The 16,097-nt window shown below is 37.1% G+C and overlaps 1 long non-coding RNA gene across 5 annotated transcripts; it reads left to right on the top strand.

The window, feature by feature from the left end:
* The first annotated feature begins 1,055 nt into the window (after window positions 1-1,055).
* LOC128255324 (uncharacterized) lies at window positions 1,056-16,071 on the top strand. Of its 5 annotated transcripts, none has more exons than XR_008267649.1 (3): window positions 1,056-1,130; window positions 2,233-2,340; window positions 15,933-16,071. It is a non-coding gene; the product is annotated as an uncharacterized LOC128255324 (long non-coding RNA). The 5 variants fall into 5 exon arrangements; XR_008267648.1 differs by having other exon boundaries at window positions 2,214-2,340; XR_008267650.1 differs by having other exon boundaries at window positions 1,056-1,171.
* Window positions 16,072-16,097: the final 26 nt, after the last annotated feature.

Below are 16,097 nucleotides of genomic sequence, written 5' to 3'. Positions count from 1 at the left end.
AAAACTTGGAAAAAAACATTATGGTAAAATTTTAATTAAATAACATACTTAAATAAATATAACTATATTAATGTGTACAATGTGTCCAGCGTTACTTTAATTAATTAAAATTAAATTAAATTACCTATACATATACATTATAGGCTTTAATAAACATAATAACATACAATAAGGGTGGAAATGATAAACTTATTTCGGTAAATTACCTTAAAGACAAGCATTGTTAAGAAATAATAGTAATAATATAATACTAATAATATAGTATTAATAATATAATAATAATTACTTAGGTCAGACATGGCCTCGGCTTTTATTTTATGCCACTTTTCCTGAAATGTATGAGCTAAGCTCATCTTTTAGGCCATTAATCCTAAATTTAAGGTAATTGTTACCATTTTAACAAGTCGTTTTATTTATTTGGATCAAATCAAATATTTTTAAAATGTCAGAAGAGGAATACAATTTATGGCTACTGATTACTTATTAAGAAATAATTATAATTATTATTCCAAAATAAAGAAACATAGTTTTGATTTTCATTTTGTACCGAAAGAAAAAACTATAACAAACAAAAATCGATTTAATTTGTGTAGAGCTACACTGTGAATACCCATATCACCAGAATTTATCAGCCAAATGTTGAGCCATTCCGTTTATGCCTGTTAGCGCTTATCTTACCCATTGCCGCATTCCGTTTCCCGGCCAGCAATCAATCGACGCTAAGAATAAAAACTTTTCCAGCCTCAGCTTCGTTTTCGGAAAAGCTCTGCGCTCCTCTTGTGCCGCAAGAAGAATTTCCACCAGCCGAAAATGCTAAACTGTTATACACCCTCGTTACTAACAACAACTGTGTGCACACAGCTGAAGGCTAAAAGCTTTATGCGGCTGCTTGTCAATGTTTTCATATCAAATTTCCTATAATATGTAGGCCCCCTATATAAGATATACAGGTGTTTGTGTGTGTGTGAGCGCGGCCGAAAAGTTTTTCATCCCGGACGTCGACGCCGCTTTTGCAGCTGTTGTTGTGGTCGGCTGCTGCTTTCTACGATTTTCCGATTCTCCGCATTCTGGTGCGAGTCGTCGGTCACGGTGGTTCCGATTTTGTTCCGGTTAAGTTAGAAAAGAAATATGTAAAAAAAATATATATAACCAAAATGAATAAATAAGTTCGGTACATTGAAAAATGTGATAAACTCAAGACTTTCAATGGTTTAAAACGAGTTTTGAAATCTTTTCAAAAATGTGTAGCATACCTTGCGGCTCAAAACAGCTGCAGCCTGTTTGTGTGTGTGTGTGCTGGAGAGAGCCAGAGAGAGTGAGAGAGCTGGCTGGCTATTAATGTGTTTGTGTGTGTAAAACTGACTTTAAACGTGTGCGATCGATTTTCGGTTGTTGTATAAAAACAAACCAAAACTATTAATTTAAAGTATATACAACAAATTTGATAAGACTTTATCAAGTTAGATTGATTAATTTAATGCCCATCAACGTTGTCAATTAAGAACAACAACAATTACTTAATGAAGAGCCTCTCGAATAAACAAACAAAGCGGCCACTCGAGATAATGAAATTTAGTACGGTTGGGCAGAGCAACAACAAATGCGGCAAAGTGTCGCAGGCGAAAGTTTCCGATTTTGATTGCGAACAAAAACAAGCCAAAGCTTTTGGCCAAAAATAATGAGAAAGATGAGAAAAGCTATTTTGCCGAGAGAGAGAGTGAGAGAGAGAGAGCGAGTGGAAAAGCCTTGTCCGTTTTTCCGCGCTGAGTGTGTGTGTGTGTGTGTCCCTATCCATGTCTTTCGAACAGTTTAAAGTACGCATTGCGATGCCATTTGGCTTCAGTTTAGCTAGAGACATCGTCGTGTTTTGAGCGGCTGACACATATTTTCCGAGCCCAGCGGATCGAGCGGACTCCGCCACACTAGTTTTCAATTCAGTGCGCAAAATAAGGCATAAAGAAAAACAGCAAAAGTAGGCGAGATAAAAAGGAGACAACGGCACAAAGTAAACCCAAAGGCAGACTATTTCATTTTCAAAGAGTAGACCCCCCTTGTCCAATCTCTTTCGGTCTTTAAGCCAGCTCTCAAACAAGCTCACACATACACTGGCATGCATGTGGCATAACACGGCCACAGAAGGATATTCATTAGCCAGGTTTTGTGTGTGATAAAGTGAAGTTTTGGTGCAAAAAGCGAGAATTCAATGCAAGCAGTTCCCCATTTTATTTGCAGTTTTGAAAGTTGGTAAATCGCAGAATCGGAGAAGTTCTAAACAAACAACAAACATAAACAGTGACATGTAGTGAGCGGCCGAGTGCAGCATTTTCAGTGCACAAAAAGGTAAGTCGTTAATCTGTAAGAAATAGAAAAAGTCTGTCAAAAGGTACTGTAAGAAATAAGATTTTCATATTATTGGTTTTCTAAAAAAAATTTAGTATACTTTGACAAGCAATCAGTATAAATGTTAAAAGTTTTTTAAGTAACACCAAGAAAATAAATTACAAGTTTAGTTATATATTTATATATGTGTATATTAAAGAGACAACTTAAACTGCTAAACGTATAACTTCACGACCAGAAATAAATAAATTAATAAATAAATAATAAACAATTGTGTTCTTTAAAAGAGAACAATAAAGACTTATTTTAGTGTAAGAAATATAATAACTTAAAACCTCTGCTCAAAAGAATTGTTTTGGCTGTGGGATTTCTTGTTTCATTTTAGCATTTAACGATTTTTGATGAGCTCCGTGATCCGTAAAGTCTTTAGCACACACACACACTCGCAAAAATGTAGAACAATGGGGAGAAAAAACAGGATATAAAGGGAAAAGGGAGCGAGTCTTACAAATTCATAATTTGTCTGTTTACATACAAGGACTTGGTCACTGGTATTGGTGGTTTATCGAGTGGCGCTGCCTCAACGTCCGCCCGCTTGCCCCACCGCCCCGCCGCCCCGACATACCTCCCCCCATCCACCGAACGAAAGCGAAATTATTTGTTTTTGTGTTTTTTTTTTTGTTGTAGGGCACGTAGGCTCCATAACTTCCGCTCGGTCGGCTCACGCGCACACCTGTACCCACTCTCATACACAAACTTATACACACTTTTTGGCAACTCACGTCGAGGGCGAGCACATTTAAAATTCTGATGAAAAGACACTTTTACTTTATTCTTTCGTTCGTCGTCACACAGAGCCAAACATTTGTTATTATATTTCAACATGTTACAGGAAAATGTACAAATAGTTAAATTTAAGATCAGCAAAAACAATAAAAGCGGCCTACACAAATACAACTATTGAAACACATTCCTATAAGCATTTGAGATACATTGATATATAAACGGTTTATATTGGTAAAATACGTATAAGTCAGATAAGTAAAAACTGAGTAGTCTGATTATAATTTCAATTTAATAATTAAAATTGCTGGGAACAGACCCAGTCTTATTTATTTTTTTTCAGTGCATGGGCATATCTTTTTTCATTTCTTTCGATTATTGTGTGCCCGAGTGCGTGAGTGGCTTAACTCGGGTGTGTGTAAATATTTCGCTTGATTCCCAGCCGCACAATTTCTCGCATTCTCTCCCAGTCGCCCACATGTCGCTTAATTCAACTGTCGATTTATCACACTTAACCCAAACACACACGGTTTACTGTACACTATCCACTATACACTAGCCACCATAATCCGCTCATTTCATGCAGCATCATCATCATCATCCCATGATCATCGCGTCATCATCCACCGGCGGCTTATTAGGTACAAACGCTGATTAGTTGCCCAGATTCGTGCGATTGCGTGCTGGGCTGAGCTTAGTTTGCTTTAGCTGCAGTTTCTGTCCCATTCCGTTTTTTTTTCGACTAGTCCCCCTATTTACATACCGCCGCCAAAGATATAGTTGTATCTATGTATCCATGGGAGTGCTAAAATGCGACCAACTAGTTTGCTGGGCTTTAGGTGTCTGATATGGTTATGGTTATTTTTTTATAGGTCTGTGAACTGCATTCGTTATTGAGATTTATGTTGCATAAATATTTGTATACATATATATGCGCTTTATTACACAATTATTTTATATTATGTTACAAGTTTTTCGTTCACAGTACAAATGTTCATCCGTTTTATGGAGATCGTAATATAAAATTCGTATTCTTTAGTTTATTTTTATACAGTATTTTCGTTCACAACAAATCAAGCCTTAATTCTTGTTTTTTATAGTATTTTAATTACTCTACCAACACAAATTTGGCTTCGCTATTTTTTCAACACAAGTTCCATAATATTTTAGCTTTTTCTGTTTGTGTTGTACAAGAGTCAAGCCAATACATTTAATTTTGGCAAGGGATACATAAAATATTTATATTTACTTTTACATATTTTCTGGTTTAAAAATGGAGTGAAATATTTATAGGATAGATAGCATAAATCATTATTTTTTTATGAATTTCCGAAAAAAAATATAAGCTCTATAAACAACGGATTACGGAAATGTCAACACTGCCAAAAAGATGTATAAAAAATGGTGCATAAGTTTAAATCAAAATCAATTTTAAAAAATGACCGTTCATTAATATTGTACCAAGTAGTTATTAAATTAATTTAAAAACAGGAAAATATAATGATTTAGTTTAATCTCTGGTCAATACATATTTCCCTGGTGTCTTTAATTTTAATAGGCAACATAACATTGCTTAACAATTCAAATGCCATTAATTCAATTTGTCATTTTTTTGCCTCCAGGAATTAAGTATAATTGGATGCCGCTGCTGCGGACTTCCGTTTATCACTGTTTATCCATTATCCAACCGAATCCATCAATTCCACGCACAATGCACCCGTCCACTGGCCTGCAATTGTGGCATCTCTTTTGCGTCGAGGGAAAGTGCAATTTGGTGGTGCCTAGCACAAAAAAATATGGCATGAGATGTTTAAGTTAATTGAATCAGTTGCAAAAAAATGATTAAATCACAAAGGAGTCCGCCGGGCGTGGGAACTCCGGCTGTGTTCTTTGTGGTGAAATTATGCTCTGGGCTTCACACACAAAAAGGTTGAGCACAAAACACCAAACACACGGCTAACAGCACTCGCCACACACAAAGCAAACAAGCAAAAGGCGCAAGGCTTAAAGCGTGAAACACTTGAGAATTGTTTTACACTTTTTGCGTTTGGGCATCTCTCTCCATGCAATTTTTCGTGTATTTTTCCATATATGTGCCCCGTCAAATAATTCACGGAACGCTGAAAGCTGAAACTCAAATGGCTGGCAGCACTTGCCTCTCGGCAACCAAGGAACTAAGGAACCAAGGAACAGGAGTTGCCCTGCAGACCGTGGGGAGTGCAATGCTTTTCCACTTGGCTCCTTTTGCATTTCACGGAGAATCGACAAACTCATAAAAATCTTTTATACGTGTACCGGGTGAGCAACTCGCGAAAATATGCAAATAAAATGCTATAAAACAATGCGAAGGACAAACAAACAGGCGAACATAAAAAGCCAGCAATAAAATTGAAACAAAGGGGACAGTTTTATACCCTCGGCTAATATGAATATTGAATGACGTGCTAAGGGAAGGCCAAAGAAAAAGTTTCTCATCCGAAGTCTCTTATTTCTAAGAAAGTCCTATTGACGTTAGATTTCTGTTATTCAAAGTGCTGTATATCCTGGCAAAATAAAAGCTTACATTTTAGAATAGACACTTTTGCTTATCTTTATAAATTTCAATTTTATTTAATTAATAATTTAAATAATTTAAATTAATAATTTGATTTTATTAAAATAAAGAAACCTATCGAAATATGAGAACAATAGATTTTACTTTCCTTAAATCTATATTTCCAAGATCATTTAATTTTAGATGTTTGATTGACATGACATTAAAATCATGTACAAAATTTATTTTTGTTTGTACTTGCGTTAAAAGTATTCATATACTAGGTATGAGTATTTCTTCTTCTTGATTTTATTAAAATAAAGAAACCTATCGAAATATGAGAACAATAGATTTTACTTTCCTTAAATCTATATTTCCAAGATCATTTAATTTTAGACGTTTGATTGACATGACATTAAAATCATCTACAAAATTTATTTTTTGTTTGTACTTGCGTTAAAAGTATTCATATACTAGGTATGAGTATTTCTTCAATCGTATGAGAACAAGCCGGCTGCGTAAATGGGTCGTTTCTTGTCCGTAGGAGCAGCATTAAAACGCAGTTTTATTGCATATCCTCGTGGGCTTTCGGCCAACCATCATTGTCTTAAGGGTCCGGCGATGACGATGGGCGATGAATGTCCGAGACCTACCGAATTGAACCCAACCAAACCGAACCAGACCGAAACTCACGCAACACAAACGGAAAACAGAAAGCAGAAAACAGCAGACAAAGGACAAAGGATAGAAACAAGGGCAGAAGGGAATTGTTTAACATTAGTTTTATGCGATCCTTTTATATGTCTGTGCTTTAGCTACTTTTATGAGTTTTCTTGTGGTTCTGAAGTCTGAATGTTGGTGTTTCCCTCTTGGCCATTGCCTGGCGATAATAACGCTATTTGTTGTCTGCTGCAGTCTCATTAGATTTTATTGGTTTTAATAAGAATCAGGAGAATCAGTTGCAATAACATGGCACATAGAACTGCGAAACTCAGGCGTCTTCATTTCAGTTTTTTTTTGCAGTTTCTTGGTAAAATTAAATGTTTGTTAAAGTGATTCAAAAACTGAATACATCAACGTTCCGGAAAAAGATAGTCTCAAAAAAATGTATAAATTTACATTTCTTGAAACTATAAAACAGTTGGTCTCCTTAATTCCTAATCATGACTTTACATTTGAATAAAGTAGTCTCATAGCTTATTAAGTGTAATGAATATTCTGTTTATTTTTTTAAATATAGGGTACCTTAATTAACGGGCCTTTAATGCTATGCTGCATAAGCTCTTAAATTGAGAAAAATCATATGAAGCGTGTTTGTAAGGAATACCTTTCGCAGAATGGTTTAAAAATGTATTAATTTTAGAAATTGAAGAAGATAAGTGAAAAATGTATAAACGATAAACAGCATGTTTCCGCTGAACAAATAAACAATTTTAAAGTACTTTATAACCCGTTACGTCGAGAAATGCGCATCAGGGTATGGGAATATAAGCTCCTACTTTCTACGCCATTTTTACAGGCAGATAATCACTTATAAGCATACACACACTCACGCACACACACGCATTGAGCCCGTGACGTGTACTGGGAATAAGCGGCTTGATGTGTGTCTGTCTGCGCGTGTGTGTTAGCCCTGGTGCTCTGGGCATTAAAAACAACCCAGGGTAAAATAAAAGCAAGTGCCAAGTGTGGCGCATGTGCCACTCAAAGGCAAACAAATGCGAAGTTCTGCTGTGTCTTGGGGAATACGCGGCGTATGCGCGATTTTAGTGTGATTGTATGCGCCAAGCTTTGCCTGTAAATCGCTCAGTGAGATTGTCGCTGTTGTTATCGCCGGTGTTACCAACGTTGGCTTTGCTTTAACATGCACAGATTAAAGTTGTATAACATTAGCGCTGTGAAAAGTCGTCGTTCTAATTCAATTTAATTTTGCATTTAAATCCTTTTAATGTTATAACTAGCTTAGGTTTTTGAATCATGTGTTTAAATTTGTTTCTTTAATCAACGTTGAAAGTATAATCCAGAAAAATATATTGTAAATGCAGAAACATAAAATTTAATTTATTTTTAATTATTTCGAGCAGGAAAATTTTAAATTAAAGTCAATTAAGTATTTGCGGACATAATTGATAATATAATTGCTTACCTTTTTGCAACAAACTTAAATCTCTTTTAATTTATGAAAATTCATATTCTGTTAAATGGTGTATTTTTTTAATCAATTGAAACTCAAAGCCATTATTTTAGTTTAACTTTTTATGAAACGTTGTAAAGGAAAATAATGAGATGAATTGAAACGTTAAACCGTAATCAAGTTTTAAACATAATTAATGAGTTGACGGAATTTTCGTTTTGAATCAGGAATCCAATATATTTTAATTTGTGTTTTTTTGTTGTTGGCCAGAAAAAGTACATATGTGTGTACTTAGCAGAAAGTATAATTTTTTAATCAACCCTAATTGCATGAGCCAGACTAATTGACAAGCGACGAGTCAACATAAATATTAAATAACTTTGTAATTATTGTAAAAAATTACAATTTATTGATGCGTGGGCCAATTAAAATTCAATTTAATTTCCAGCGCGTTTTCCGCTTAATTTTTCGCATATTGTTATTGCTGTTGCTGCCGTGATTGCTGTAATTGTTGCTGTGGCTGCAATTTGCCTTCTGCCATAAATTGAATAACTCAGGCAAGTGCACACGAGCGCACACACCCAATGATATGGTGTATGGATGGTGCCCAGGCCTCAGTTCCACTTTCTATGGCCCCGACAGCCAGCGCTCTGTTTATTGTAATAAGCAGCCCAATTATAACTCTTACGCTTTTATGAGCATAATTATCGGGGGAGCAGCAACCAAGTCTGTTATCATCACAAGCATCGCATCAATATTGATTGTTGACTTTGTTGTTTTTGTTTTAGTTGCTCGATGATGCGTGTTGTTGATGCACCGATTGCATTATGCAGCTATTCAAGCTCAAATCGATCCAGAGTTAGTCGTTGTGTAGGACGTTTCACAGGTCGTATGCGTAACGTATTCAGAGCGCTCCGGATGCTGATGACGTTCCGTGCGATTAATTAACCTGCCTGAGGTAACCAAACCAACAAAGCCGAACATTGCTATTCTGCTGGGTCTCTTGTCGGCATTTTGTGGTCAGAAAATACATATATGTGCAGGGCCCTATGGCCGTGACGTCACTGGGCAGGCCAGTCATTGGCATTGTGTACTTGGATGGTTGGATGGATGGATGCTTGCCCTTTGGCAGTGGCGCCCCAAAAGCGAACGCTTTTATTTCTTGCGTCATTTCATATGAAAGCAGCACTCACATTTGACATTTTACAGCATCATCAGTTGAAAAGGGACAAAGGGATCGGAAAGGACCGGCCATCAGGGATTGAATGTTGAGTATTCATAGTCATTCAAGCCAGAGAGCTACCGTCCTCATGGCGTATACTTTATATTCAAGCTGATTATTGATATAATAGTAAAGTGTGCATCCAAAGTAACATTAAATATGTTCTATAATAGAGCATCTATTTATATTCAAGCTGATTATTGATATAATAGTAAAGTGTGCATCCAAAGTAACATTAAATATGTTCTATAATAGAGCATCTTCTGTACAATTTTAGCTTTACAACTTTTGGGGTTTTGTTAAAATGTCGATATTATTTAATTAACTTAACTTCATTTCAATTGAACAACAAAAACTAAAATTTATTTAAAATGTTGTACGTTGACGTTTTTGCACATATTCTTTCGCTCGTTTTAGATTATTTATCTTCTGGTCGCCCTCTTTAAAATTCCATTACCAAATCGTATATCATCTGCTGGTTCCACTCCATCTCTCAACGTTCCATTTCTTGGCAGGGTTTTGCATTCTCTCTAGGTTAACGACTCTATATATTTCATAACCAACTGCAAGTTGAAAAATACATAAATAAGAAGCGACACTGCCATAAATTCGAGTCGAGACCTGCGGTGCACGTTTTTGGGTCGTGTGCCGAGTACGTGTCCCGGGGACTACCCAGCTCGCTCAGGTTACTTAATATACAACTTTTGCCCCCAAAAAAATACACACACCCGCACACATGCCTTTTTCTCCGCGCGTCTGTGTGTGTGTGTGTGTGGTGTGTTGGAGGCAGGAGCAGTCAGAAATGGCGGCTTCGCCTGAGTTCAGCTCAGCTGCTGTTGGCTGTTGACTTGTCATTCCCCGATTATTGATTTTTTATTTCGGCTTTAAGTGCAGCACACCCACCGAGGAGGCCGAGGCCCAAGACATCGACACCAAGGGCAGGGGCAAGGGGCAGGAACGGGGGCGGTGGCGGTTGTGTGTGTGCTTGTGGGCTAGAGTCGTGTAAGCAGGCGGCTCGCTCGAGAGAGATTCGCACATGTCTTGGCCTGCACGGAGAAAAAGTGATTAAGATTAATCAACAACTAGGAACTGGGGTAAAATAGTTAGCAATTCTACACACACAACTTTGATAAGCTTATTATAGAATATCTGGTTGTATCTAAATATCTTTATCCTAACTTGACAAGCTTACAAGTTAATTATAAGTGCTTTTTGCAATTATTTCAAAAAAATTATATAATTTATATAAATGCTAGGGTAAGGTAGGACAGATTAAGTGGTACTGTAAAAAATTTTTTTTGATGGACGATTTAACTAAATTAACTAAGAGATATAATATTTCATTTATTTAAAATTAATTAGATATATACATCTTTTATATACTTTTTTTTTAACTCATTAGTGGCTCAAAATAAGTAATGTGTAGGGTAGAGTTTTAAGGAATATGTCCTTTCTAATATATCAAGTTAAGTTTTTTAAATAGTTTAAATGAACTTATTACACTCATTTAAACATTAAATATTGCTTTAATGAGTTAAAATTTGTAGTGTGTAGGATCAAGTTTCTTATATATGAAGATATATGATCCAGCTATGGCCATTTAAAAATTAAAACGTTTTGTGAGTAAAAATGTTTTAGAGGAAAACGATGTGTTTTTGTTAATTTTCTCCGTGTGGGTCTGGGAGCGGAAAGGCAACAGGAAGGGAACTGCGGCCTGGGATGACGATGGCCACGACGACATGGCTGTGGTGATATCATCAAGGTCAGTCACACGGGCGCAAGCGGAGGCAAGCGGAGCGCGAACCTGAATAAGTCGCGCTAAATTGAGCGTCTCAGCGTTAACGAGCCCCGGTGACGAGCGAGAGCCACTAAAGCCAAACTCGTGCACCGGACGTAGTGCCGGCGCCACCCACTGCCACCTCCTGCAATCCCTCGCCACCAAACACCAAACCACCGCCCATCTTCCCGCTCCCCCCCCCTTCGAGGGGGTCACTTCAATCGCCGCAGCCGCCACATGCGGCGCATGCAATAAAAAACTAAACGCTACTGGCTTCCTCCTCTGGCCCACAGTTTTTTCGTCTCATGCTGTGCAATTTTGACGTATTAGTGGGACTCTACGTAGTTTCATTGCTTAGTTTTCCACACTTACACAATAAAATCGAACTCAGCAAATTCCATAGAAATTTGTTAAGCTTTGTTTATTGTCATTAATTGAAAAGTTCCTTGAAAACCAATTATAAACTTCTGACTTCTCTTACTTTCTATAAACTACTTTCTGTTTTAAAACAAATCTACTGTAGCTTTCATTGACTTTTAAGTTTATTTTAAATTAATTAATTATTTGTTTTGTTTTTAATGCAAACATTTTAATTTTTGTAGTATTGTTTGTAACATTTATTATATATAAGACCGAAAATAAATTTTCAATGGGATGTTTCTTCTAACAAAGAAAGTGAATTATAATACATTCCTGCAGTAATGGACACTTTGATTAGCCTGTTAGGTTTAAAAGTGATTAATATCTGCTTTTTTAAAACATGAATTTAAAAACAAAACGGTTTCCGTTGCCGAATCCACTAAAAAAGTTTTATGGTCCTAACAATAAGGATACAAGTTTGGATCAAAAGGGTTTAGTCTTTTTTTTGTATATTATTTTTATTAAAATTAAATATATTTATTTTACTAAAGCACAGGAATTAATCATTGTTAAAAGTTTCATGATACTTCAAAGAAAATTATTTAAATTCTGAGCAGTTTCTGTCGTAAGATGAACGTAAGTTCCTGGTTCTTGGGTTTCTCTGCCTCTGCACCACGCCCGAGCATTTATTTTATAGTTTTCCTGGCGCCAGACATTCGCCTAATGGCCGGGCTAAAGGCCTTTGATCGGAGTCCTGTCGCCCGTCAAAAGAAAAGGTCAAATGGTCAGTGAAAACTTGATGATGATTGAGCCTCATTAAAGCATATGGCCATATTTTTCGGGGCTTAATGATTGCGTGGCGGTTTAAAGACCGGAAAAGAATGGAGGGAAATGTTCTGAAAAACATTAGGTAAGATTTGCTTAGCGAGACACAAATGTAATACACATAGCGTTAGCTCTGTCACTCTCCCGAAAATGAGTCTAATTTTGATTTTCTTCAGGGAATATTGTCTTGCCTTAAGCACATTAGGTATTCAGCCCATAATAGACATCAATCCCTCACTTCTTGATTTACCCTCTGGTACCAATTAAGCGTCGCTGACTGGCGGTCTACCTGCCCGCCACTACCCTCTTCAACTCATCAATTAAACCAGACACCTCTAACTTATACACTGCCAAAATGGTAGCTAGTCAGGCAGATCTAGGAACAAAATATGCGTTTCAGTGACCCATAAGAAGTAAGCTATTGTTGAAGTACATATACATATATTCATTTCCATTTTCTTCATAACAGAAAATAATTCGGTAGTGAAAATTTAAACTCTAAAAAATATTATAAAACTGTAAAATATTTTTTTGTAAAGAAAACAGCTTATTCCCAGACAATTTTCAAGCAATTTTTTAGGACATTTTTTTATTAGCTCTTAAAAATATTTTTTAAAAAAAGGTTTGCAATTATTTTTCCATGTATTTGACTTGATATTCATACAAACAAGGCAAAAAAAAAATAATAGTAAAAAACATGAATGCCAAACATTACAAGTCCGTAAACAAAAATGAAAACACAAACAAAACACAGTTAACTTTTTCCCTACTCCACCGCTTTTCCGACTTTTCTCTTTTTCCTCCGCCATTTTCGGTGTCTATCGTCTTTGTTTTTGTTTCGTTTGCTTTTGTGTTGTTTACCCTTTGGCTTTTACCGTTCGTTTTGTCGTTTGCCATGTTTTTCAGCATTTGCCAAATTTTGAAAACAAGAGCAAACGAAAAAAACCAGCGATGGCGGCGGGAAGGTGGGAAAATGGGGAAAATAAAGAAAGTTGATTGGGAGCAGAAAGGGGGTCGTTGGGGGCTGGCCAAACCTTTTTTCCTCTGCTGTCGCTGTGACCTTTGGCCAACAAAGCTGACCCGCATGAGCAAAGGGGTGGGGGTTGGGGTGTTGGGTTGAGAAAAGGGGGCGGGAATTGTGGGTGGGCGGTACCTTTCACCTGTGTCCTTGTCATCGTTGTCATCAGCAACGCTCCCCGTCCCCCGGCATGCCGAAACTTTTGAAATTATAATTTAATTTGAATGTCATTAAAATTTTCGCGCTTCCGACTGTCTCTTTCTAACGCTCATTTTCCGGCTATCCTTGTCCTACTTTGTGGGCTATCATATCCATGACAGCATTCCAGCAGGGATTTTTACGAAAAGGGAAAAAAACTAAAGCGAAAACGAACCACGAAAAACTATACAAAAGCAATACCATGTTTACGCTGGTGAATAGATGTTAGCAAATAGATTTTAAGGTAAGATATTTTAGATATTATTCCACTTTTCCACTTTCCAATTTCAATTTAAAAATGTTTGTTTTCCATACTTATTAAACCTTAATTAAGCTAAAAACCAGGGTTCTTTTAGTTATCAAAACAAGACCAGAATTTTGTCTACCGTAGCCTCGAATTAAACTCAGACAGCTTCTTATAGTTAAACACACTTCTCTGGATTTCAGTGGCTTTTTCAGCCAAGTTTGAAGTTGACATTTTATGAACACAGACTTGGGAAGAAAAACGGCTCGTGCCAGCTAAAACTAAGCGCTCTAGCTGTGAGCTTCCAGGCACTGGCAGATATAAAATAAAATAAGATAAATACAACTTCTGGTCGCTTTTCCCCCTCTCAAATAACCCCTCGTTTTGGCAGGGTAAAAAATGCGCATGTTTATGGAAAAGTTCTAGTGAAAACTGCGTCCCGGAAAACGGAGGGAATAACTGCTGCAGCCGCAAGAACTAAGAAAATATTCACTTAGGCCAGGACGTCTTATCTCCCGAGTACCAGGCAGCGACCATTTAGAAACAGCCTCGGAAAAGCGCCTGAAAGGTTGCGACAGTTGCCATGGAAACTCGGGGAAAATGCAAAGAGCCAGAGGAAAATTGAGCTAATTTAGCTAAAATGTGCACCTGGGTGAGGGAGGTGGAGAGCGAATTAAATTGCCAGCCTGCAACTCGCATTTCGGTGCCGTCTTAATGCCATTTTAATTGCGCGGCTAAATAACATTTAAATTACTGCGGCGCCAGCTGCAAAAGCCTCTTGGTCCTGGTCCCTTTGTCCTTATGCAGACAAGTTGCCAAGCAAAGGGATCTAGAAGGGGTCCCAAGACTTAAGGCGGTGCAACTGCAGGGGGCGTGGCAGCGGTATTATTACACGAGCACCATCTAATGGACTGTCAGCATGCAAGGCTCAGCCGAACACAAGTCAAGTTTTTTGGCTTAATTCGAAGCCAGCAGTTGCTGCAGCCTGAAAACGTCAAGGACGTGAACTAAAAAAGGAATTTTTCCACTGGGAAATGTTTGTTTTCCCAGCCAAACAGCAGCTTCCCAATTTTAAATGTTCTAAAACTCGCGGGATCAGGGAAAACAACTTTATTTCGTAAGATGGTTGTCACATTTGAAACTTTATTTATATTTAATCCTGTGCTAAGAACTGGTGAAAACGAAAGACGACTGTCTTTCCGGTAATGTTTTTCAACTTTTGATCTTTCTAAACTACACAAGAGCTTAGCATTATTTTTTCAAGTTTATTATTCTGAATTTATTAAAAATCTAAAAGTTTATAAATTATAATATATACTTACAAAACTTTTTAATATAAGACTACAAGATACAAAGTTTTTTTAAGATCGAAAGATTTCATAATACATACTTGTCAAACGCGAATTTATACTTTAAAGGTTTTCTATCCAGTATTCATTTTTATTGTTACTATTATTCCTGCGAGTTTCTAGAACATTCTACAACTGTTTGGCCTAGCATTTAATTGGGTTGCCTTTGAAATCAAGTTTTGGTTATGCCTTTTTATGTTTTGTACAGGTTTATTTTGCCATTGGACCAGTTTCAGAAATTTCAAATTGGCACAAAACGCCCCAGGATTTTATTGGCTTACCCCGACTGCATTGGCTTGAAAAGATATTTGCTTAAGTCGGTCAAGTGACTCTAATGAAAGCATATAAGAAAATATGTTTAACGACGTTGCAGGCAAAGCTTTAGAGAGCGATATGCGCCACTCGAGAGAATACGGTGAGAGGCTTGGTTGCAGGTGTGCTGGTTACCCACCGGTGGCAGGTTGGTAGTGGGTGGTGAACGGATACAGGTGGCACTCAGAAAGTTTTGAATGCAAGCAGAGAACAAGAAAGGAGGCAGCTTTGCATCTTTGCTCGAGTGGTAAACACACACACACTAACCCAAAAGCAAACACATAAATATTGTAGCATACAAACGGGGGCAGACGACACAAGCACTCGTCCTTGTGTCTGTGCGAGTGCGGTGGCAGAGCACTGAGAAAAAATATTTTTCAAATTAAATATATCTAGGCTTTATTGTTAAGTAAAACTATCCATTATTAGTATCAAGCTATCTGCATGAAACTTTCCCAAAAGTTGTATTTCTATTGCAGGTAGTACATAAGTCGGAGCGAGCCGGATCGGCTCGGATATAGCTCCCATAAAAATATAAGAAAAAAAAAATTATAGCTTTGTTTTTTTTATTTTTTTATAGCTCTTTGATTTTAGCAATAGTTTATTATTTTGGAATTACGGTTTAAATTTAAACAAAATCGGACGACTATGTATAGAAAGTCGATCGAATAATTGAAGTGAAAATCATCATAGCTTCAATGGTTTTTAATGGGTACTCATATAAGTCATTTAACGGAACAAATATATCTAGATTTTTGTACCGTGCAGCCACAGCAATAAAATACCCAGTCAGGAAGCACAGACAAATAGTTTAATGCCTGTTCCTTCTATTTGCAGTTCAAACACAGCCGGAGCCGAAGAACAAAAGCCGAGCAGCCGGAGCGGGCGCTGCAAAAGTGCAACAGCTGCACAGGAAACCGAACTGAAACCCCAGCCCGAACACGTCCATAAACAGATTCAGATTCGAGCCAAGTTCCCAGTGCCGAGTTGCCAGATTCCGGA

The sequence above is a fragment of the Drosophila gunungcola genome, chromosome 3R (assembly GCF_025200985.1).
Source record: "Drosophila gunungcola strain Sukarami chromosome 3R, Dgunungcola_SK_2, whole genome shotgun sequence".
Classification (NCBI taxonomy): Eukaryota; Metazoa; Arthropoda; class Insecta; order Diptera; family Drosophilidae; genus Drosophila; species Drosophila gunungcola.
This window is presented reverse-complemented; position numbering and strand designations above follow the sequence as displayed.